The sequence below is a fragment of the Triturus cristatus genome, chromosome 7 (assembly GCF_964204655.1).
Source record: "Triturus cristatus chromosome 7, aTriCri1.1, whole genome shotgun sequence".
Lineage (NCBI taxonomy): Eukaryota > Metazoa > Chordata > Amphibia > Caudata > Salamandridae > Triturus > Triturus cristatus.
This window is the reverse complement of record NC_140590.1, coordinates 883,832,796-883,858,396: the sequence shown is the minus strand read 5'-3', so window position 1 is coordinate 883,858,396 and position 25,601 is coordinate 883,832,796.

The window sequence follows — 25,601 nt, the reverse complement described above, 5'->3', positions numbered from 1 at the left end:
GGGTTTGTAAGGGAGCACACATTTGGCACATCATAACATCATAAAAAGTATTAATTATGATGCTGCAGGGATCCTTTTTCTTGCTATGGCAATCTGTGCCTAGACCTTACACAACGCTAGAAGGGTTAAATTTGCTCACGTCTGAATTAATTATCATGTTTGGCATTTGACTACATTTTGCCTCATTAGTAGTGAATTTTAGGAACTGAAATAGAATGTTACTTCAGGCGTTCAGTCATTGGCACTTCTCGAACACCTACTGGAAGATTAAAAAAAGACAGGCCTGATGTTGATGTGCAAATTATGCAAGCCATCGTGCTATTATGAAACGTTCTTAAAAATAAACCTTGCAATCTTCCCTGAGAGCTTTCTTTTCCAAGCGTGAATGTATGTCTTCATCCTCACTGCTTACACCTTCATTTCCATCTGGGTGCTCCTTTTTGCTGTCAAAAATGTGAAAAAAAGAGTCGCCAATTTGAAATCCAGCACTGCATAGGTGTTTAATTAACATTTGTTCGTATTTTCTGTATCTAGTTTCTGGGAAGCAGACGTCATGACATTTTCCAACTACCATGTGGATGAAACTTGGTGTTAGATAACAGCGACTTATATATAACTGTAAAGTACCTTATGGAGCTTCAGTAATGTACACCAGGGACCGCCATATTTTTTAGACAAACCTTTGAAGCGGCATCCAACATTTCAGAAACAGCTGAACTGCGTGACCTTCTCCCAATGTATAGGAGAAGAGATGATGTGGCCTTACGACCAGAGCGGCCGACTTTGGAGCTTGGGAACCAGGTGGAGCTTCAGCGTCGGCTCAGCATTCTGTGATTCTGGGCAAATCACTTAATCTCCCCAAGCCTACAAACAAAAACAAAAAAGAAAAAAAAATGTGTCCTAGTGTTACGTAACTGGTGCTCATGTAAAGCGCTCCAATACCTTCGGATCGCGTTGGCGCCATATAAATCTGCAAAATAAATGTCCTTTGAAAAGCATCTTTTGCCCGTCTGCCATTCTGGTGCAGGGTCAATCTGCGCCGATATCTTCAGTGGCCCACCGTTCAAGAAGCGCGACACTGGAAGGTGTATCCAGGAGGGTGTTCAGCTGCCAAGGACATGCGAAACGAACTGATACGCGTGGGGTCCTATGTTTAAGAAGAGGTGTTCTGAACATGGGCGACATATGTCTGTTAAACGCAGGCCCTCCCATTAATGTACAAACAACCCTCTATTGACAAGCACAGATCCTGCTTTTCTGTCTTCTTAAAAACATAGAGTGACAAACCTAGAGTGGCACCTTTGCCACCACCGCTGATGTACTAGTGATAACTAGGCCCATGATAATTTCAATTTTTCTTGTCCTCTCCATACTACTTTGAGGCAGCCTTTGGGCACCACACTTTAATATCCTGCAATACAAGTACAACAAAATAATGAAACAAGGCAAATCCAGGCCTCCAAGTATGCCACTGACTCGTTTTAGAGCAGATCAGTAACCTCATAACTCTCAATCCATCTACTATACATTAAATGACCAAGCATCAATTACTCCTTTACATCCCAAGAAAAACAAATCCCCAACAAAACGTAAAAAAAACCTGGCAAATGAAAATAAATCTTGATTGGAAGCAGACAACTTCCAACCTCAACTAAAGATCATAGCTGCCTTTATAGTTCTAAACTACACTCATAAGTATGATTTTGCACTAGATGTTTGAGCAATAGGCTCATGGAACCCCTTCACAAGTTTCAATGCCTCTGATCACCCCTGCCCTTTATTATTCTTATAAATATAGCCAGTAACAGATTTGAAGCTGGGATAACTACTATCTCCACATGTCAACAGATGCACAGCTGGTCACCCTCTATATGTGTGTCCATGCACGTTTCTTAGATTGACCTGCAAAAGAAAAAGGCTGGAACTCAACACTTGATGATCTTATTTTAGCTTTGAATGACAACTGATTGTATACTTTGGTTCAGTTGTTCCTTTTTACAGCATTTGATACTGTTTCCTACACCATCTTAATTTGGCGATTGACAGGAGCAGGAGCGGATTTCAATGTCCTTAAATGGTTTAGGCCATCCTTCTAGGTGGTCATAGATCATAGACCTAATCTCCTTCTGTGCATATCCACAGGGCTCTTCCATCAACCCACTCGGTCAGACCTTTGTGTTAGATCACTCACAGTACTAATTCATCTTTTGGCTTTGTTTTTTATGGGTACACGAATGGCATAAATCGGGTAACCATGCGAAGGAAGCCAGAGAGATAGATCAAAAACATTTTCTAGATTGTGTGGTTGCAGTTTGTTGAGAGAAAATGAGATACAACCCAATGGCGAAAAAACTGAGGTTGTGGTGGTAGGCAGCCACAACGAAGTGTGGTCTGATCAATGGTGGCCTCCTTTCATGGGTCCACCTCTAGTTTAGGCTGAAATAGAAAGAAACCAGGGGAAAATGTTTTGACCACAGTGGGTGGTTGGAAAACCAAAGCTTAAATAGTGGCCTTAACATTGGACTTTGATTATCTCAATTCGATCTGTGCAGCCCGGATACCATACCTCATCTCTGTGTCAGAAGAGATGAATTTGAAACATCTGAAGCTTGTACCATGCATGGAAAATATTGGAAAATGGATGGCTAACGTAGCCTAAAACTGAATGACGACATAACGGAGTTGATGTTCCTGGGCAATGGCCCAGGTCCACAGGCCGAGATCAGTTCGCCTGGGAGTTGAAGTCCTTCCCCCGGTCCTAAAACATTAATAAAACATCTGGGGATGTGGCTAGACCAAAATCTCTCCATGGAAACACAAGTCAAAAAATGATCGGGAACCTGTTTCGGTATATTACAGATGATCTGTAAGATCATGGACCTAATCCCAGAAAAGGCTCAGAAGACGGTGGTCCAGGCCCTGTTGGTCTCGCGACTAGACTATGGCAACTCCCTGTATCAGCCAGAATGCTCCTGAAGATCCCCAGACATAAATCAGTAAGATCCTCTCTGAAAAAGCTGCATTGGCTACCCATTCAATCCAGGGTCAAGTTTAAATCCCTCTGCCTCGCTCACAAAGCCCTGCAGGGGAGAGATCCGGCCATGGTACGATCCCTTGTCTCACCATATGTCCCTAACAGGTCCCTCAGGTCCTCATCCGACTTCCTGATGAACATACTAAAGATAAAGAGAGCACAATGGTGTGGAAGATCCTTTTCACGCCAAGTCCCACAACTTTGGAACTCAATGACCGTAGAACTGAGACTGGTTAATAATGAACGGTGTTAAAAAAACAAACTTAAAACCTGGTTGTTCCCGTGATGCCTCACCTACCTATTGCCCCTCTCAGTAGCACTGGGACACCCTTGGGTAGCCATGCACTTTATAAATCCCATAAACATAAACATACCTGCTCTGTAAACTACAGATTTGACAGAATGTGGCTGATACACAAGTGTTCCATCTAAGAAGAGACTGTTTTTCATCATTTAGCTGATCGCGACTGGATTCCTGTTGCCAAGCAAGTTTTTGTGCATTTGGTGTGCATGTCTAATTCAGCAAGACCCATTGCTTCTGCAAAATTATGTGAAAAATAAATCTTTGCGCTCTGACACGTCTGCATCAGCCCATCTTCTAAAAGTGGAGAGAATATATAGAACAAGAGCTACTGGTCGTGCTCCGTGTGTCTGTATGGTTTACCCATGGAAGCCTCTAGTTCTACTTGGAGCGAAACCAAACAGTTCAAATTCAGGAAACTAGTAAAAGATCTTCATAAACTCCCCCAGAAACTAATTCCTCTCACCCATGATGATTTGTGTTATTATGTTGTTTTACTTGTTTGTCCTCAATGCCGAAATGCACTTCTGAGTTGCTGTTGCACTTTATACATGTTTTACAATCAATTTAATTCAATTCAATTGAACTAAATTAAATCAAAATGTAACCAATGTATGCTTAGTGCTCTATATATTGAAGAAAAACGAGAAAAAATAACGAAATACTGTTAGATAAAATTAAGTCAGTTAAGATAAAATTAAACTTTTACAATCAAGTCTAGAGATGAACCGGTGATCCTTTTTAAATGCTTGGCACCCTACAATATGGACTAGACAGAAACAGGGTAAGCTTTTTCCTAAGACAGCAGGCGATGGGGATCATTTAAGGATGCAGTCAGTAGTGCAGAGGGCACAGCTGTATAACCAATTGGCAAATTATTCGTCAACCTATACGGTGTGTCACACCCCCTTGTTATTTGACCTAAGCATCAACATGGAGACTCATCAAAGAGCCTAGGGCTAAAGGGAATTTCAGTGTCTATAAATGTACCTGCTATGTCCTGTTTTATGCATAGCTTTAATACTATCAATCACCAAAAATAAAATCATTTAGAGTTTATTCTTACAACATTTAGAGAACCAAAGTGGTCGATTACGCAAAGCTGCAGAAGGACAGGTTTAGAAAATCCAACTCAAGAAGAAACCTTATAGGTAGGATTTCAGAAAAACGAACAGTGATCAGCAGAAAGGGGATACTTATGGTGAAGTTTATTTTTGCATGCTGTAGTTCATTAAATTTCAAGTACAGTCTATCTACATGTTTGTACACAAGCTGAGCTACAGCATTTTTACATAAAATTGATTCTAATATATTTTGGCAACACATTATTAACTGCCTTTTAGTATGTTTTATGTGCATCCTTCACGTCTGCAACCGTAATATCACTTTCATATAAAAGATCAAGGACCAAGGATTTGGGTGTTAGAATATTTTATAAGGAATAAAATACCCATTGCTCTATATTAAAAAGTATATTATCCCGGCATTTCCATGACATGATAAGTGACCTTTAGATTAGTTCTTCTATATGTTCCCTCAAGTCTTAAGTGACTTTAAATATCCTTGTAGTGCAGAGCAGGCGGTTCTTTATCGCATATATTTTGTTCAACAAAGTTTATTTACAGAGGTATATATTAATCAAACCTGGAAGTACTAAGAAAGGAGAGATATAGCCATAGCTGCATTTGAGCTATAAACAGAATGTATTTGTAAAGTACATGTAATTTGCTGTCCTGTTCGTCAGTGGCAGCTGTCAGCTATGGAGACTGTGGGGGTGGGCAAACTACTGAGTGGAGAGGGGGAGGGATAGAAGTAGAGGGCAGATGAAAAAAGAAAAAAAAAAACTTACCTGGCTTGCACATCCTTGCTCTTCCCGATCTTCTTCTCCAGTCCAGCATGGACCCAGCCAACTCCCTTAACCAATCCTCGCGCTGCTCTCTTGCTGGAAGAGCAGCGCCAGGATTGGATGGAGCGGGCTGGCTGGATGCTCCTTCAGGCCCTGTAGGCCTGTGCTTGGTCTCCACCCAGCTGTCTAAGACAGATAGGTGGAGAGCTTCAAAGTGCGCCCGTCACTTTGGCTGGTGCAAGAAAACCGGCCAAAGTGACATGCGCACTTTGGCACATGCAGCCTGCCACTGCTCCTGTCCTCTACTGCCGATGCCCCCATGTCTCTGGGCTCAGGCTGCTGCAGTGTGGTGATTGCTCACGTCAGAAAACTAAAATGGCAATAAAATCTTTTTATTGCCTTTCATTTTTCCTGTGAGGCTCACAGCGGGCGGAGAGCAACACTCCCTGCCCAAACGAAGAAACCACTGCTCCTGTTCAGCCCGGTGGTGACCTATCCATTTAAAGCAAAATCTCCCCTCATTGATTCCAGGGAATCTGTCTGTCTGTGATTCCGTAGATCGTTCTTCGGCTTTTGGTCTCATGGTCTCCTTTGCAAAACCTTTTTATTGCCAAGCCACTTCTCTTTATTAACTTCCCCCACTTGACTGGGTCATACCAATGATAATGTTCACTCAGGGCCACCACCAGACTACCCTTGTCCTGGCTGCCTAAATACTGAGGCCCCCAAAAGGACCCGCTTTAGAGCTGGTGGCACCCAGTGTGACAATGTTTGTTGGTGCCCCCCAATGACCACCTCCACAATGGATTCCAGAACTCCCACTCTTTACCAGTGCCCCTTTCAGTCACCATAACCCAGAGGTCTTCAAACTTTTGTCAGCTGAGCCCCCCAATCTAAACCTTTTTAAACGTCGAGCCCCCCCACCACCACCACAAAAAAGAAAAAAGTTCTGGAAGCTGGTACTCTGCATCATTGATGACCATTCCCTCCTGCAGAGCCCAGGTGGTAAGGGCAAATACTATGAAATAAAGAGCTCCACTTCCAGTTTTGAGTAGTACCTGGAAACTGGAGTGCTCACAAAATTTTGATATATATTTTTTTGCAGTTTTATATACTGCGAACATGACCCAAAGGTATTGGAGCGCTTCACAGGAGCATCACTCACATTACACAAGCAGACATTGACTGGTGCAGGCTCCTAGTGCCTTGAACTTTCCCTGTGTTTTTGTACACATTATTTTTTTGTAAGCACAGGACGATAAAGTGATATTTCCAGAATCACTGGCTGTTGAGCAGACACCAAGAATTGAACCGGATTCCCCAGCTCCACAGTCATCAGCTCTGGCTATTGCGCCACATCCTTGCCCTAGACAAGATATTAGAACAAACATTGGCAAAGCCAGTAGGTCTCGACAATAAGATAGCTACAGACGATGGCAATGCAAGTGCATTTGTGTATGGCTCAGGGGCTGTTTTTATTGAGATACATAAATGTATTACCACTGATTGCTGAGACCAATTGGCTTTGCCAATGCTTGTTTTAGAAACAGCAAACGTGTCTGGAGTTGTTCTCATTAAAGGCAGGTTCCGTTTGAAGGGGGAGGAATGGCCTTTTCAACACAGAGATGTGAGGGCTTAAAGACACAGTTGTCTGTGAGCCCTCACACATGCACATCTGTGCATGTGTGTGTGAAGCCCACACATGCACAGATAGATTATCACAGTTCCTCAGCAGAGCAAAGCCCTCTTGCCTACACACAGGGATGTTCACAATCCCTCGAAGGAGCCAAGGCAAACTCCCACTCTGGCACATAGAGTGTCAGGGTATGTTACAAATTAGTTGGACAGGGGGGTTATTGGCATATTTTGTTTTGTCACAACAGGCAAATGGGAAGAGAGAGCCCAGACTGAAAGAGGGGGGAGCAGGTTAGAAACAGAAAAGTGAAGGAGAGACCCTAACAAAAAGCAAGAGGATGCAGCGTTGGCCCAGTGTGGGCCTAGCGTTGGCTGGATGGACAGGAATTTGGAAGGAATTCAAGACTGAGGAAAAAAACAGCAGGCTAAATGGCAGACATATTTTTGAAGTTGATGTTAAAAAACGGATTTTAGAACCTCATGGGTGTGAGTGGCAGGTGCGCAACCCCCATTGGGCTCAAAGGGCTTCAGCCTCCCCACCCCCTTTAGTGTGTGTCAGCCCGGGCTGAGACAGTTTCCCGGGCACACATATAGCCTCACCCGAGTACTTCACAGGTCTTTAAAAGACCATTTGCTTGGTAATGAGACTTTGTTGTTTTTTCACCCCTTCTAAGAGCCCCTGCATCTCCACTCTGCCTATTGGTGGAAGAATTACCCCTGCGACCACCGCCCCCCCCCCACCCCTGAAATTTGGCTCTAGTAGCGCCTCTGGTGAGTGGTGTATCAGGGGAGAAGAGATGGGCTAGTTTGACCATGTTAGGGTGTAGTTACGTCAGTTTAGAATGTCTAAACCGAAGGATGTTGTGTTTGTGCACTCTACTTGCTTCTGAAAGAAAGGCCTTGTTCACAAACAGCAAATGTTTCTGTAGTAGTTCTCTGCCAGTTTGAACTTCCGAGTGAGAACCCAGGTCTGCATGAGAACATCATGCTGCTCAGTGTCGGCATACTGCGCATTTGCAGAAACTCTTTGACCCTGATGGCTGGTGGGAATTCCGTTAAAACAAACATTCCCAGAATTCCCCTTCTTTGTGCACCTGTGTCCCTTGTGTCCCTCTTTGCTTTAGGCATTTGGGTAGTCACTGAAGCTAAAAAACATAAGCATGGTCAGTTTCTGTGGTTTTAATTAACGCTGACCTCTATGGAGAAACTAATATGCTGGCTCTCAAGCTGCCGCCAGTTGTTCCCCCAACCTAGTCCAGGTGTCATGCAGGGGTTGATGGTGCAGACCTCTGCCCCCTTGAACTCCTGCAAGAGGGCAGCTAAGATTCATTTGTCAGCCACAGTTGGCGACCAGGTGCACCAAGCATTTTTTAACAGCTTAGAATTCTTTAAATTGTATTGTAATGTTGTAATTGAATTTATATAGCGCTTACTACCGAGGCGTTGAAGCGCTTGTCTTCACACCTTGAGTAGCCCATAAGGAGCTCCTGAAATATGCACACAGCAGCTGGAGCTGTAACAGCAGCCCGGCTGAGAGACACGACGGCGGGGGCTGAAGCACTTTCAGCCTAATAGGGGTTGCGCGCCTGGAATCAACAATGAAAGGTGAAGTGGTAGGGTGGAGTGTGTGCCCCCCCTGAGGGGATGCTGCGCCCCCCCAGGGGGGCGCGCCCCACAGTTTGAAGACCTATGCCATAACCACTTTCTTTCTGATGCGTTTAATTAATTTTACTCATATCAGCGTAGGGTGTCAGAGCACTTTACATCACACATACTACACAGAGTCAATCAATCATACGTGTATTAATCAGTGTATAGGAAATGTTACATAAGGCAGAGGACTACTAAGTGTAGGGGTCAACCATACTGGTAGGCAGTGTAGTTTAACAGTGCTTGGTCTGGAGAAGCACAAACTCAGAATTTAAAACTTAACACCATGATTGGGGGTTCTCTTTAGTCATCAGAATTGATTTGTATCTAAATGAACCCTTTTTGCAACATTAGGATGATGAAAGACTGGGGAAAAAAATCATAGCACTCTAAACTACACCTTGCACTTTGCATACAGCTCTTTGACAGCAGTTTTTAGCTCACTGTTCTATGTTAGGATTATTATGTATAAGCTGCAAGTAGCAAAAGGATCTCTCAGACAAAAGCAGTAACCCACTGACCTATTTAAATGATATGCACTTTGTAATCTGAATGCTACAAATCCCCACTCGCAGTCATCTAGTCATGCTAGGCTGGGGGAAGTTCAGTTTGACTGTTATGGTGTGCGTGTCCGATATAGTACCAGGTTGGCCTCTATGAAATATTACCTTCTCAAAGTCTGGCATGCAGAGTTCCGTTTGCAGCATTGTAGGCTGCAAGGAGCAGGGAGAGCATTGCTGATGGTAGCCATTGTAGCACGAAGAGCAGGCTGGGTGGCGTGGGCTGTCATCACTGTAGTGCAAGGAGCTGGTCTGGCATTGCAGATGGTGATTGCTGAAGTTTCAAGTAGGCAGTAACTGCGGGATGTCGTTGCTGTAGCATGAAGTGCAGATTTTACGTTGCTGGGCATCACTTTCGGTCGCTGTAGCGCAAAGAGCACATCTTCACAGGAGCTTCATATTGGCAGGCACTGGGGAAGACAGATTCTCACTGTGAACAGTCCAAACTTCAGGATTTCATCTTTTGTTTTTGAATGAGCTCAGACTGATGCCAGCCAAAGGGCCAGGACCTGTGGGGCACCTCTTGGGTATCCAGAAAGCATTCCAGCATAGACCAGCAGGGCTAAGGCAGGTGCAACAGCAGATGAAGGGCGGCCTCTGAAGCTTGTTATGTTCATGAAGCTCAAACAGGAAGTCAGATAACTGACCTTAGGGGGTCACTACGGTTGGCCCAGGATGACGGTAAGCAGGTCCAGTATTCCTTCTTCATCAGAAGGGCAGTGCTCTGGCAGCAAGGCAGTCCTTCTTCTATAGTGTTCACAGGTCCAGGAATGTTCTGATGAGTGGCTCTGGGGATTCAATATTTATACCTGGTGCCAGTCTCTGTGTGTGGGGGACACCCTATCCTACCCCCACATCTTGTTCTTCCCTTCCCCTCTCAAGGATCCAAGAAGTCTGGGGTGACAAAAGGCTAGTGTCAGGTTCCTTTGTGTGTGTGCTGAGGCAAGCCCTTTGAAGTGCAAGTGGGGCAGGGAACAGCTCTGCCCCCAGCAATCTTGGCAATGTTGTCTATCCTGCGAACACCTAGTGCCCTTGGTGTCATTGTCTGGAAGACACTCATAGTCATGTGATCCAGAATACTTGCAGAAGACACAAATGGATAGGCCAGCCTTCTAAAAGTGATCTTTAAAGAATTGTGACATTTTTAGAGGATTTTAAATGACAATTCATTTGAGTATAAACAGCATATTTCTTTTCTATCTGCTCTCAATCCAAAGTTAGCATTATTAAATGTAATAAGGTAACCCAGTGTTAGTCAATGGAAGAGATAGGTCTCACAGCAGTGAAAAACAACTTTAGGAGATTTTTACTGCTAAGACATGAAAAACTTAAGTATTCATGCCTTACTGTTTAAATACAATGCACCCTGTGAGTCTTCAAGGCCTACCTTAGTGGTGACTTATATGTATTAATAAGGACAGTTTAAGTCTCACAAAAGGTTTCTTTTGCCAAGTCAAAATGGCAGTTTAAAGCTACACCACAAGCTTCAGTGGCAGTCCTGAGACATGTTTTAGAAGGCTACTTCAGTGGATGGCACAATGAGTGCCGCTTGGCCCACTACTTGCATTTACATTTTCAGACCCTGGGTACATGTAGCATCGTTTACTGGGGACTTACAAGTAAACTAAATGTGCCACTCAGGTGTGTGCCAATTTTACCATGAATGAAGGAGCAAGCACAAACACTTTAGAACCAGGTAGAAGTGGTGAAGTACGCAGAGTTCTAATGCCAATAAAAACGAATTCAGCCTACAGAGTGAAGGAGAAAAGTATGGATGAATATTACGCCAAAGATGCTAAGCCTAACAGCTTTCCCGCCAGGTGCAGAAGTAGCGGATGCCTCTATTTATTAACTTCTCCCATGTGACCACAGCGTCATGACATTTTTCGCCCTACGGGGCACGACATTTAGACCTAGAAAACATATGTCCATCTAGTCACTAATGCATGTGCATACCAAAGCAGTGCAGCCTCTTTGTAATTAATATTAAAGTGTAAGTAAAGTTTCCACAATAAACCAGAAATGTGTCTTCTGCAGTGATTTACTTTCTTATCTCATATGGGGCAGTAACTCTCACCCGTGAAAGAGGCAGCGCTACTGCCAGGCAGCAGGTACTGCCTCATCACTGCAAGGGTTCTGTTTTGACTAAACAATCCTTCCGGTGAAAATGTCTTGCAGACAGGAACATCTGACCAGCACTAGTGGTAGGCAGGGGAGGCTTGTTGTCAGGTCCTGTGGGACTCCATCACATTTCGGAAACAAAGCTGTGGGTGTCAATTCTCCATCGGAATCAACATATTCACGCAACAGCCCAGGTGCACATTGCCCCCAGGTGATGAAAGATTTGTTTTCACACAAAATATACCAATAAATGACTGCAGACATCACAGGAGCATAGATGCATTCAGTGGGGTGTTGGCAAGACATTTAGGGAAACAGGGCATTAGAAAAAAACCTTATTATTGACCATAATTACATATAAGTTCATAAGGCATTAAAGTGCAATGGACTACTGCATTTATAATCTTTATTCTCTTTGTGCAATTGTCAATTATCATTAGTTAATAAGCCAAAATTATTCTGTTGAAATGGAAATTACGTTGTCTGTACTGATTATGTATGTAATACTTACTAATAGATTTCCCTTTAATGAATATCAAAATGAACTTTCCATGGAAATAAGTATGACCCTTAGGGCCCTCCAGGTCAGCATTGACATCTCAGGTCAAAAGGCCTGGATTTTCAGCTCCATAAAAGTCAATAGCTGCATAATCTTTATTTGATGAAAAACGATTATGTAGTGTGATAATAACAACCTTAAACTGGTTGAATATGTAAGGTAAAGTTCAACAGTAAATGCATTTTTAAGTAAATATATCCACAGAAAATAAAAATACAAGATCATTTCTACCTTGCATGCATTCCCTTTGGGGATCTTTATTTTCTTAGCTTCTACTCCCTTTCTCCTCTGTTCAGCTGACCTTTTTCAGACAAGAGGTGTGCAAATTGTAGTTTGGCGACGAGAAACTTCACAGCCTGTTTAAGAAAATGCAAGGGAAAAATTGATGTATTTGTCCTTCACGGCAGAGGAGAACAATTTCTTGCGACTGTGAAGGACCCTACATTGTCTAGCAGTGCACTGCTGCTGTCCGCGATTCAGAGCGTACTTTGGCTCTTTGTTTCTGGCTTGCATGGGTGTTGTGCTGCGAGCGTTGAGCTTGGGCTCCGTGGATGTCCAGTGGTAGGGGCTGTGGAAAATAGGCCTCAGCTAGGCCTACCAGTGCAAGGGGTTCGCCCTTCTCTGCACAGAGTCCTCAGACTATTAGAAAGAAGTTGGCACAGAAACTGGAATAGAAAATACAGAGTTTAATAAACCTCATGAGGTGGAACCACATTCACCCAGCACCCTGTGGTGCTGAATGAAGGTAGCACACTGAACAGAAGGGCCATGGTCCTTTTATACCCACGCAGGGGCTAAAAGAAGACGGTAAAAGTATACATGAGAAGAGTTACATACATAAATGGTCATACAAAAATGCACAGTCAACAGTAAACGAGGAGCTAGCAGTTGCTGACTCTGGTAGAAACAATCTGATGTTACAGATTAAAAACAGATGCATGGACAGTTAGATATTCCTGCGCATGTGCAGGGTAGCAGAGTCTAAGTATAACCAGTCCTTTAAACAGAGCACAAGGATAAACAACAGTGAAGAAGGAAACAGCTCTTGGTGAGCACATGGCAGACAAAATGGCTGCCAGAAATACAAAATGGATATCACAAAATGTACAAGATAGCCTCTAAAAACCAGATGGATTCTGCTAACGCTAATTTAATCGCAGCCAATTTACGACAGGGCAACCCTTTTAGCGTTAGCTGAAGACATCTCCCATAATCCAGTAGGAAAAATGAAAAATATGCAAATTAATTTTTAATTAAATTGTTGTTTTTTTTCCATAAATATCCTAATTCATTGCTAGGTGGGCATTTCTCATTTTAAATATTGTTAAGCGGGTATGTATAAGGTATAAACAGAAATACAAAAGGGAACAGAGAATTGGATCATACAGATAGCAGGAGAGAGTAATTATTATTATCAGAAACAGAATTATTAGCTTTCTAGTCCTAAGCAAATCCTAGAACCATCCAGTAAAAACATTTTCAAGGCTCCTATGCATTTCAGTTACCATCAATTTCAACTTCAAAAACATTTTCGCTAGACTTTTCCAGTGTTTCCTTTATGTGGGCTAGAGTATCTATCATTATACCTAATACAAACATTAAAGCAGTCAGACATATTATTTACAAAAATGATCCTGGATCCAGAGGACCAGGAGGACTACACAGGACCATGAGAATTAGGACGAAGAGCTGCAAAGGGTTGCTCCTCCTCAAAAATGGGACGATCAATGGGTTACATTCCCAACAAAAAAAAGAAAAAGAAGTCCTTGGGAAATTAAAGCCGCTGTACAACCAACCAGAGGGGAGTCTTCTCCCTGTGTCCGTTTGAGCCTCACAGGCAGGCTCTTGTTTTTCCCACGGTGGAGCTGCACAACTCGCAACTCAGGAATCATGACCTAGTTTCTTCTTTCAGGATAGGGCAATCACCCACCAGGGCAAATGCGCTCAGCGATCCTGTCCAGTGTCTCAGGCAGTGCACCAGTTTTCTTCATTTCAATCTAACAGGCACCAGAGACACAGCACCTGTACCCTGAACTCAAGTCCTTCCCTAACTCCTGTATTGCTCTGCTGGCACACTGCTCTTTCGTTGGGGCCATATCTCTTGGCCAACAAAGGTGAAAACTTTACAGCCACTTTAGGACCAGGATTCAGAGGCCTGATGCTAGGATCTCTGAAGCAACCCTTGTTTCAAAGGGGGTTACCTCAAGCAAAAACTTTCTCGCCTTCCTGGTCGGTCTGTGACTCTCTGCTGGGCATCAAAAGCTTGATCCACGATTTCTCCTTTCTGATTTGTGACCCGTCTTTCGCCCACGATAGTAGCAGGGGTACACTCATCTCAATGCTTCCGGCCTTCTACCTTCACTGAGGTCCTGGTTGCCAGCAATGCCTGTGCTGGTTACCTTCACTTTGACTTCAAGCAAGCTGGACTGGTGTTGACTCCTCAAGCTAGATCTGATGTCCGCGCCCCTCTGGCAATGGTTGTAAAGCAGCAAATATCTATTGGTGGACAGAACAAAAGGTCTTTAGACAAGGCACAGAAATAATCTATCAACAGAGAGGATAGTCTCAGACTACTTCCTAGTCTAAGGACGCCCCATATATTAACAAGGCACCCTAGAACCACTTTCATATATGTGAGAGTAAATAAAACAACAGCCTGAACCTATTGGCAAGTATAAAAGGAACTCTTTAGTGAACTGACAAGAGTAATACGTCACCCAATCCCAAGCAGTCAAGGAAGTCTGTGTTCATTTCTAAAGACCCTCAAGAAAAAGGAAATGTTATATACTTTTACTCATAAACTTTGCATTATTTTTACAGGACTGCAGACACTTCTAAAATGATTTTTCTTAATAAAAGCACCTACATTGTATACTCAGGACCATGCTCTCATGTTATAGGAGCAACAGGAAAATCTAACACTGCTAATTTAACAAGAATTCCTATTACATAAAGAACTAAAAACTTCAACATAATGGGTACACGTTCTCCAGTAGAACATCTTGTGACTAACAGACTCCTATAAAACAATATTTTCCTCAAAAATGTTTGCTAGGGATCGCATAGACCTCTTCCCTGCATTCTACTTTTTCACAATCCAAACTATGCAACATTAGTTCTAGTAAGGACTGTCAGTTTATTTACACAGACTAGCTAATAAAAACTAGCAATGCCCTTGCAAAACTGTATGTAGCATGAGAATAACAAACAATAGCAGTGTTGTCACCTGAGAATTTTCAAACAAAAACTACCCACAGCTAGTTCCCCTTAAAGATCAAATAAGGAAGCAGCAATCTAGACTACTCATCCTCCCATAATTCCATCAGAGAGGATGGGTAGTAACATAGCAAAATATATTTATTCATTTTATTAATGCTAATAATGTTTAAAACAGTATTACTGAATAGCCAATTAAATGTCTCATGAGAAATTAAGAAAAAGAGAGAGAACACATAAATTTGCCTACCCTTAATTTGTAGAGGAGCTAGCCTCCTCCCCCATTTTTGACAGTAGGACACCTAAAATAGGTTTCATTCTGTCAACACTATCAACCCCAATGTATAGCAACTGGGCATAAACAAGCTCTGAGGAGCTAAATAGCGCAGTAAGCTAGCTAAAGAACATATTCCCTTAGCAAATGTAGTAGTGCAACATGAGGCCGCATGAATTCAAACTGAATCCCATTGCTTCCTGAATTCAACCCTAAAAGCATTTGTACTATATATATATATAGCAGAGCCATTGTCTTTTAAAGAAAGGTCACATATACCATTATACTATGTTCATTGAGTGCACAAAAACTTGCTTTTGCCCAAAAAAAAAAAGGGGTAAGCAAAAAACCTCTTTCTTTCCCTGCCCTGCCATTTCGTCTTTCAAATATCAAAATGTCAAAGCTCATGTGAAGCCGAGCCCTGCCAGGCTTCTAAATGGAGGAGTTCGGCCTTTAACCTATGCAGCTGTTCCATCTTGTATGCAAGGTTGTCATGCGGTGCTCCCAAGTCAAAGTGACCCTAGAGACCGAAGGCGAAACAGCAAAACCCACTCTAATCGTGTCTACCAGCAATTTCAAAGGTAAGCTTAATAACTTCTGTCAGTTTTTGTACATAGGTATATGTAGAAGCAGTGTGCTGAGTGCCTGAGCAGTATAGATGTCAGCTATTAAGCCTATGCTTACATATGTGCATTTACTGGAGCCTAAGACAGTTTAAAAGCTGCTCTGACTGGGGAAATCTCATTTAAATAATGAAGTTTACTCAATTTCGACTTTGATGTGTAGGGCACTTAAAAATGAATATCCTACAATGTTTTTGCATAATAGTCATCCCCAGAATGTCCTCTACATATCCCAGAGATGCGGCATCAGAAATTTATAATGTATACCCTTATAAAAATAAGTTTTGTACGCCTGGATAAAATGACATTTTCACATGTAATTGACCCCCTATTGCTGTATAGCACGGCTTAAATTCAATTTGGATGCTAGGAGGTCACAGCATCATGATTTAGGCATTATGAATAGTAAAAAAACAAATTTAATGCACCTATGTTAAATAACATTTTTAATATAATCATTTTAAGTCTGCGCCACTTTTATTATGTAACATCAAAAACTACTCTTATCCTTATTTAAAAAGGCATTAACAAAAGAAATCCCTACTGTCAATCTGTCCTCTGTTTATCGAAAATAATGAAACTACATTTCTAACCTTTAAAACAGCAGTCTGAAATGCAGGGTGTTTACTCCGAGTTTTTTTTTAAAGGGTAGTAATTCAGCTGTTTTCTGTGGCCGTAGTCAGAAATAGAAGAATTTGTGTTGACACAGCTGCGTGACACGTAAAGGCGTCGAATTCACACGCTTTTCAAGTCAACCGTCCAAGCCAACACAACTCTGTCGTTCTGTATAATGTGAATGCCTTTGAATACCCTATACAAAAGGATAAATGCTGTGACATTTTGTATCTGAATTTAATCTATTGTAAAACACACAATTTCGTTTTTTTTTCGTTTTTTTTTTTAGGCCTTTTATCCCCATATTTAGAATATGAAAAAGGAAACCTGATTTCCTTTAAGGGATCAAAGGCATACTTATACACTTCCAAAGAAACAGAAAAGGATTTAGTTAGTGCGATATTTTAGAAAAATTCAGGTCACCTTTTTGCAGGGGCTACAAATCATAATGGTTCCATAATATCCAATCAGTATACCAAGCACAGAAAGCATAGACAAATTACAATAGCATATATAAATGAGCAGTGATGCGCAATTACTGAACCTACAGCTCAGAGTCAAATATTCTGTCCGGCTTAATTTGTCAGGCTTAAAATCAATAACTGATTTTCTTGCCTTACTCACCCCCATCTGACAGTAGGTCATCTTTATGATGACCAGCTGTCAGCTGAACTGACTGTGTCGCTTCTGACACACTGGTCATCTTAATTTTAACTTTCTAAAAGTAAAATTACTTATCTAATATACCATGTTAGCTTTGGGCCACAATTTTCCACTGAGAAAATTAATTCTTAATTGGAAAATCGTTTTTATATAGGCATATAGCCCTTAAAATTTCAAGCAAGAGCATCATTTTACTTTTTGTCTAGGATTAATGCAACAGTTTTAAAAAAAATAAAAACAGTTTTCTATGGAAAGTCTAACTGGTCTTGCACAAAATAGGGCCAAGGAAGGCTCCTTGAGTTTCGTTCCTCAGCTACCCTGTCTTATCGGAGAAGCTAAAAATAGCCCCTCAGCGCAGAACCGGGCCACAGCGAGTGCTCCTGGCCCCCACCTCTCTGCAAGGCTCTCCTGCTGCAAGCATTACACATTTTCATGTCAGAGAAGCTTTCTAAGCAGTGATTTCACCTCCTGGTTCACTCGCTCCTATTCCTAGCCCCCACCTTACAGGCTGCAAGGTCAAAATCTGCTTCGCACAGCCCTGAAGCTGTCAAAGACAAAAAGCCTTCCTAATTTTATCTAAATTGCAATAATTTGCCCTATGGAAAAACTTATTTTGATATACAATTTCTTTTCAAGGGTCATAAGTTTATTTTCAATTCTCAGATTAGCAGGTTCAGCTTAAATTAGAACCTACAACCCTGTGGACCCAGCACATTGGCTCACTGAACCACCAAGAACACAAAGCTGCATAGGAACAATTTGAAAATTCGAAATACCCACAATTTCCTCAAGCTAAACTTTTAACCGGTCCCTAATTACTCTTCATTAATACTTTTGTACATTAAGGGTGTCATCAAATCACAGGGGTTGCTCTTTCTCTAGCTACACCCCTCTCAATTTCCTTTTGCGACTTATTGATGGTGATGAGACCAAATTAAATTTACTCCTTAACAATTTCACTTCTCAGAATTCTTTCACATATTCACAGTCATTCAATCACACGCTTTTTCCAGTGCTAGCAACATCCAAAACACAATTTACCACACCACAACATTTAAACACACATTTAACCCACAGATCAACACTTAAGATAGAAGCAAAAGACAGGCCACAGACTGTACTTAAACCAAACCATTTGTAAATACTAGTTGCAAGTCATATTCACTAGATTTGGCTGGCAGAACACCAGAAAAAACGCTCTGCATCTCATCACTTATGAATGTTACTAAGTGCACAGACCAGGATCCTTTTATGTACATTTTTAGTTCCTCAGGGTACTAGTCACCAAAGAAGAAATACTTTTATATACCTAAACCTAGTTAAGTATCCCCTCTAGGGGAGCCGGCTAATTATATACAAAAGAAATGGTACATCCAAGAAAGCAACACATTAATTCATTCACGTACTTTTTCTCCCACATTCGTACACAATCAAACATCTCTTGCCTAGTCTTTTGCTTAAACATACATTGTTCCACATACTCAATTTTCCGAAAATCAAATGACCCATACATAGACCAACGCAACTCAGGATCCTTACAAGTGTATTTATTCCATAATGCGCTGTACATTATAGAAGAAAGACCATACTTAATATACATATCCCTATTAGGGGTCCCCTCCAGGGGGGGGGGGGGCGGTTGTGCTTCATCAAGTCTCATTTTGGTACCATTCCAAAAGCAACACAGAAGTGTGCTAAAGACAGGCATGCCAAAAATAGTGCAGAATATGCAATATTATAATCAAAGTAGCACTTAAGGTACTTTTAGTACGATGTGCCGTTCAAATCAATTCAGTTAGAGAAAATTCTCCTCATTACCTGCCTATGTGAATTGCAAGTCACATATGTCAAAACAAACCAAGTTGGCCAACACAAAATATACCATACTCAAAGCCACAGTAAGTGTTACTAAACTACCTTACCAATCCCAGGCATCAAAACCAACAGCAAGCGCCGCAGAAGGACACTTACCAATCACTTGGTGTCCAGATTCATCCTGCCAAGTTCTAAAATCGACCAAATGGTCACTGCACAGTGAATCAACAAAAGAGATCTCAGTCGAGGACCGGCGCCACCTGGATGGTCAGATCAGAAAGAAAGGAAAAGCCGCCATGGATGCCAAGACTCGGGTCTTATCGGGCAGTGATCACATCCAGAGCGAGATTCCAATCCTTCGTCGCGACCAATCCTTTGGGCATCCGAGTCCCACGTTGAGGCGCCAATTGTGGAAAATAGGCCTCAGCTAGGCCTACCAGTGCAAGGGGTTCGCCCTTCTCTGCACAGAGTCCTCAGACTATTGGAAAGAAGTTGGCACAGAAACTGGAATAGAAAATACAGAGTTTAATAAACCTCATGAGGTGGAACAACATTCACCCAGCACCCTGTGGTGCTGAATGAAGGTAGCACACTGAACAGAAAGGCCATGGTCCTTTTATACCCACGCAGGGGCTAAAAGAAGACGGTACAAGTATACATGAGAAGAGTTACATACATAAATGGTCATACAAAAATGCACAGTCAACAGTAAAGGAGGAGCTAGCAGTTGCTGACTCTGGTAGAAACAACCTGATAGTTACAGACTAAAAACAGATGCATGGACAGTTAGATATTCCTGCGCATGTGCAGGGTAGCAGAGTCTAAGTATAACCAGTCCTTTAAACAGAGCACAAGGATAAACAACAGTGAAGAAGGAAACAGCTCTTGGTGAGCACATGGCAGACAAAATGGCTGCCAGAAATACAAAATGGATTCCACAAAATGTACAAGATAGCCTCTAAATACCAGATGGATTCTGCTAACGCTAATTTAATCGCAGCCAATTTACGACAGGGCAACCATTCTAGACAAACTGGGATGGTGTCTCGGCGGGCTCATCAGAGTCCACGGTGCTTGCAGGTAGTGCAGTGAGGCACCCCACGATGTTCTCGGAGAAACTGCTGGAGGTGGCACTCCTGGTTGGCTTGTTTGACCACAGCGATACGAAGGGACTTGCTAAATTTTCGCATGAACTTTTTTGGCCTCACTATTGGCCTGAGGCCACTGGGGGGTAATGTGGTGGTGGTTTATCCCTAATTGTTCAAGGAGGTTTTTGAATTCGGCTCTGTGAAAGGGAGGGCCGTTGTCGGTCTTCATCTCGGTAGTCAATCCGAAGGTGGAGAAGATATTTTCTAATACGGGGGCTACGTGCGCAAACACAGTTGATTCAACTACTTCTACAATGAGGTATTTTGAGTAGCTATCAATTAGAACCATCGTGGCTCTTCCATCAGGGAATCTTCCAAAATCAAGAATCAGCTTGGAGCAGGGGTACAGTAGTTAGGTGTTTGGTTATTATTGGTGCTGGCCTTTCAGGTGAAATTGTCAGCTAGCACCCTTGGCACTGTCGAACGACTTCCTCAGCCATGGCTTAGAGTCCAGGGAACCAGACTTTCTCTCTCATGCTGGACTTATTTTTCATGGTGCCTTGATGTCCTCTGTGTGCCAGTATTGTCACGTGTCTCTGGAGGCTAGCAGGAATACAATGCAAGCTCCCCGCAGGAGGGTTCCGCCTTGCATGCTAAATTCATTTCGGACTTACCACATCTTCACCAGCCTTTTCACGTATGGACTGGGCCAGTTGTTGGCATCATGTAGGCAGTGCTTCCATGCACCACTGTGGATCCTGGCTTTGACTCTCACCAGGACTGGATCTGTTTTCGCAGCTTCTTTGATATCTTCAAAGTTTGAGGACATGCTACTTGTGAGATCAGTTTGACGCAGTCTTCAATGGCATTGATGCTCCTGTTACTAGCATTGTCCGACGGTACTGGATTGCGAGAGAGAAAGTCAGCAGGATTTTTTGACCCAGGCCATTATATAACCTCCTTCTGGTAGTGCTGTAGCTGAATGGCCCACCTCTCGATTACTGACCGTGGGTGCGGACCAGACCCATGGAATAGTGGAACGAGAGGTTGGTGGTTTGTGATGACTTTGAAAGATTGGTCGCTCAGGTATAAGTGAAAGTGTCCACATACCCCCTTGATTGCCACCGCCACTGTCGTAATCTGGGCGTAGCGCACTTCGGTCTGCGTCAATGCCTTGCTGGAAAACGCCAGTGTCGTCCATCATCCCGGTTCTTGCTGTTGAGCAAGCACTGATCCAAGCCCTACAGGGCTGGCATCAACAAGGAGCTCAGTGGGCCAGTCCGGATCAAAGTACGCCATAGTGACGTTATCGAGCAATGCATCCTTGATTCTCTGAAACACATCATTTTTCTTTTTTCACCAAACTCACTTGCAGTCTACTTTCGTGAGGGCTCTTAGTGGTTCCGCAAGGGTCACAAGGGCCGGAATGAATCTACCACAGTACCAAGAGATCGGTGTGCACACTTGCTTGATTTCTTGTGATTTCTAGGGGTCAACCTGGATTCTTTCTTGGTTAAACACATAGCCAAAAAATTCAATGGACGATTGGAAGAATAGGCTCTTTCTCTTGTGTAGGGTAACTCTGTATTCCCAAAGACTCCATAGTGTAACTACAAGGTGTTGGTGATTTTCAGCTGACATTTTCGAGTGGATGAGAATGTTCACTGACATTCATAACCCAAGGGAGTCCGGAGAGTGTTCTACATATCGCATTCTGGAAAACCTCGGCCACTGAGGAAACGCCGAAATGCAGGTGTCTGTATCGGCGCAGCCCTAAGTGAGTGCTGAACGTGGTGATATACCTGCTCTTTTCAGCCAGGAGGAGTTGGTGGTACCCAGCGTGGAGATCCAGTTTGGAAAAATATTGCAAACCGCTCACATCTGCTATGAGTTCGGCCATGGTGGGCGCTATGTGATGCTCGCGCTTAATGGCTTGGTTTGGGAGCCTCATGTCGATGCATAGGCATATTTTTCCTGGCTGTTTCTTTTTTCCCCTATTACCATTGGTAAGTCCCATGGTGTTATTCCTGACACCTTCTCGATCACCCACGGCTTCTTGATCTTTCTGAGCTCTTGTTCCACTAGAGGTCGCAGATGGAAGGGGATGCGACTATGAGGTAGCGCCACTGGTGCTATGGTAGGGTCAATGTACAACTTGACTGTCAGATAATTGAGGCATCCTAGCCCATTAAAAAGCTCGGGAAATTGATGTAATAGCTCATCTACCTGGTGCAACTTCACACTTCTGGCGAACTACACTAGGCACAAGTCTTCTGCTGTGTGGCTTCCCACTAGTATTTCCGCTTCCTTGTCTATGATATGAAATGTTGCTGTGTCTTCTTGGCTGTTGGACTGTACTCGTACCAACATGCGACCTCGGAGAGGGAGGGTTGACTGGCTCCAATACGCATAAAACCTGGTGTGTGAGGGGGTTAGTGATGGTCTTTGTTGACGGTGATTGTATTGCTGAATCCCCATTACATTAACATAGGCTAGCGTGTCAATTAAGGCCTTGACTTCCGACCCCATGATGTGGACGATATATATGGGCTGTGGCCTCCTGCAACATTTGATCTCTCTTGCAAATGAAATGAGAAATGCCTCTCTTCAGGAGATGAGTCTTCAGCCCACCGTTTTTGTTGCCGTGTGGATCTGGTTCCATCCGTCTGTGCCACAATTGTCAGGGATATTTGGATGGCAGCTTTTGTTGGCACAATCCCACCCTCACGACCCGGGGTGTTCTTGTACTTGGCCTTCTTCCAGCACACCGAGGCGAAGTGATTGTCTGTGCCGCAATTGGAGCAGGTGCGGCCTTGGGCAGAGCATTCCGCTATTGCATGCTCTTCGCGACTACAGTATCCGCACCGAGACTTTACGGTTGGGGACCTGCACATTCTGGTGGTTTCTGTCTTGCCCTTAGTGCAAACGGCGTCGGCCTGCTCTTGTTTAATAGTTGTGGTCTTCTCAGGTGCTTTGGCAATGGCTTGGTCCAGCTCGTTAGCTCAGGCAGTGTATAAATTATGGGGCTTTGCTAAAATCCGAATTTAATCTAGGCTGATGTTCAGTTGTCTTAAAATGAGACTGCATACGTTTTTGTTGCGGCAGCCTTGAATTATTTGAGCTACTTCAGCTGGTCATCTGCAATGCAGGTGCTTGCAAGCTTGCGCAGCCATACACAGAATGTGTAGATAGATCTCCCTTCTCGCTGGGGGGCTTAGTGGAGTTTGAACCACTCAAAGTTGGGGGTCAGTTGGGGGTCAAAATGAGCGCTGAGCGCTCTGACTGCTCATCATAGTCTATGACGGGGCCTGGGTTCAGCAAATGTTTGAGTAGTTCGTATATTTCTTCCCCTGCATAGTGTAGCAGTAGGGATCTTTTAAATGCGCCATCATTTTCTTGTGTGACGATAAAGTAATTATCCAAACGTCCTATCCAGGTTTCCCATCGCGGGAAGGCGGTTGCCATATCGGCCAGTTCACTGAACGGTGGTAACACTCCTGTGAGTACATGTTGCATGGTGGGTTACTGCTGTTGCGGAGAGCCTTGTGCCTGATCTGCAAGGTAGTAGGGTGGTGACCACGGGTGTTATATTTTTCTGTATTTAAGTTTGGTTGTGCCGGTGCTTGTTTGCCAGGAGTGGATCCTGGGATGTATCTATTTCCTCTCTTTCCCCCAGCTGGTGGTACTGAGCCTGGGAAAATTGTCCTTTTTTAGACATCACCCTCTGTTTTGTTTTTGTTTTCTTTACTTCCCCCTCTCTCTGCCCTGTTTTCAAGCTTGGGGATTTGGCTGGGCAGAAGGGGAGTGAAGCACTCCTTCGTACGCCCTCTTGTGAGTGCGTGTTACGTGGTAAGAAGAGTGCTCTTATATGGTCGGCAGCTCTCTACTCACAGCGGGCATGGCCAATGGCTCGGTCCTGAGCTGCCTCTTGATCCCATGACGTGCTGCACGCGTGGCACCGCCTGTTCTTTCCCCACTTGGGTCGACTGCATGGCAGCAGTAGCGAAGTGCCTTCAGGCTGGCTCTGGTTCTTTCTTTGCACTGGAGACGGGCCTGCAGAAGGGCATGGGCCATCTTCTGCGCTGTTCTGGGCATGTGCTGGGGTATAGCTGCAACTTTTCTTGATGTGCGGTGTGGATCCTGCCCTCATTGCCAGTGTTGCGGGGGTGCCCCCGCATATGGTGTAGGCCAGACAGTGCCCCGCTCCTTTGATCCTATAGACAGACATGGACTCAGATTGTAAGTATGGCCGTGTGACCTTGTGCGGTTCATGCCATTTTATTTGAAACCTGGCCAGAGGATGTCATATGTGTATTTCCGGCCCCAGTGCAGGATAAGCAGGACCGCTGACCTGCTTTACCAACCTCGGCAGCACCTCGTACTCTGAAGAGAAGGATATTCGTAGGCAGACTACTAAATTCCCTGCTCTAGAAATCGCTCCTGTGGGACGACCTGCCCTTCGAGATATCATGCATCATCTCCTAAATTGTTATTATCTCTCACAAATAATTTTTTTTGCCCACCCGAATAAGCTCTACTTGCTGCACTGTATTACAGGGAAAGAGCAGGAATGCACCGTATTTAAAAGAATATAGCGTATTTCTGCCTTTGTCCCTTCGCGGGTGCAATTTTAGTTGTCTAGTGCCAATGCAGGCACTCTGCAAGGGTGCCTGTGTTTTAAGCAGGATTGTTGTTGTGCCTGCTCAGAATTTCAATCCCCTGAGGCCTACTCTTTTTCTATGTGTGCTACAGAATGCAACACACATAAAAAGAGAAAATAACGAGGAGAATTAAGGATATTTCTCCTCGGTATGAATCCCCTGGGAAGGCATAGCATTTTGGTAAATTTCTAGGTTTACCAGTTCTGTTGTGTGGGAACACCCATGCAATACCCATTGAATGCCTTCCCAGGGAAGAGTTATGCAATGCAGCGATGTGCGCTGCGTTGCTTTACTCCAGATTTGTGAAGCCACTCAGGGACATGCAAAGAGGCATTGCGTGGCTTCATAAATCAAATTTTTTAGTTGCGTCACGCATGCACCAAGTTGCATGGTGCAAGTGCGACTCATCTGGCCTCATAAATATGTCCCCCAATGACTAGGTGGATACTGTATAAAGTGTCTTAGTCATTAGGATAATGAGCTGTCCGTGGAAAAAATAGGTGGGTGTCACTTGGAAAGTTCTGGAAGATCACCCATTACCATGTAAAGAAATCATGCAGCAGTGTAAAATGCACATTAAGCAAATGAAAGAGGTGAGCTCTCTCAAACCGCTGCAGCCTACGGGAAGCCTGTTCTTTTTGACCAGTACGTATCTTTTCCTTTCTAAGAGACAGAAATAACTGAAACTGCTTTATGGGAATGTTCATGCAGTCCAACATATATTGTAATGACTGTAGTGGAGTATTTGTCTTTCCTTGAAAAAATAATATTATCCAGACAGAGAAGGTGAGCAAAAGACCATCCCTTGCTATTGATTGCAATGGTTATCAGTCGCTTATTGTCCATCCAACAGGCATCAGTCATTGCTCTATTGCTCTGTCAGCCATGAAGTAGGGAGTTTATGCCATTTAACAGGAGGCTCATTGGTTGAGCAGGTGTG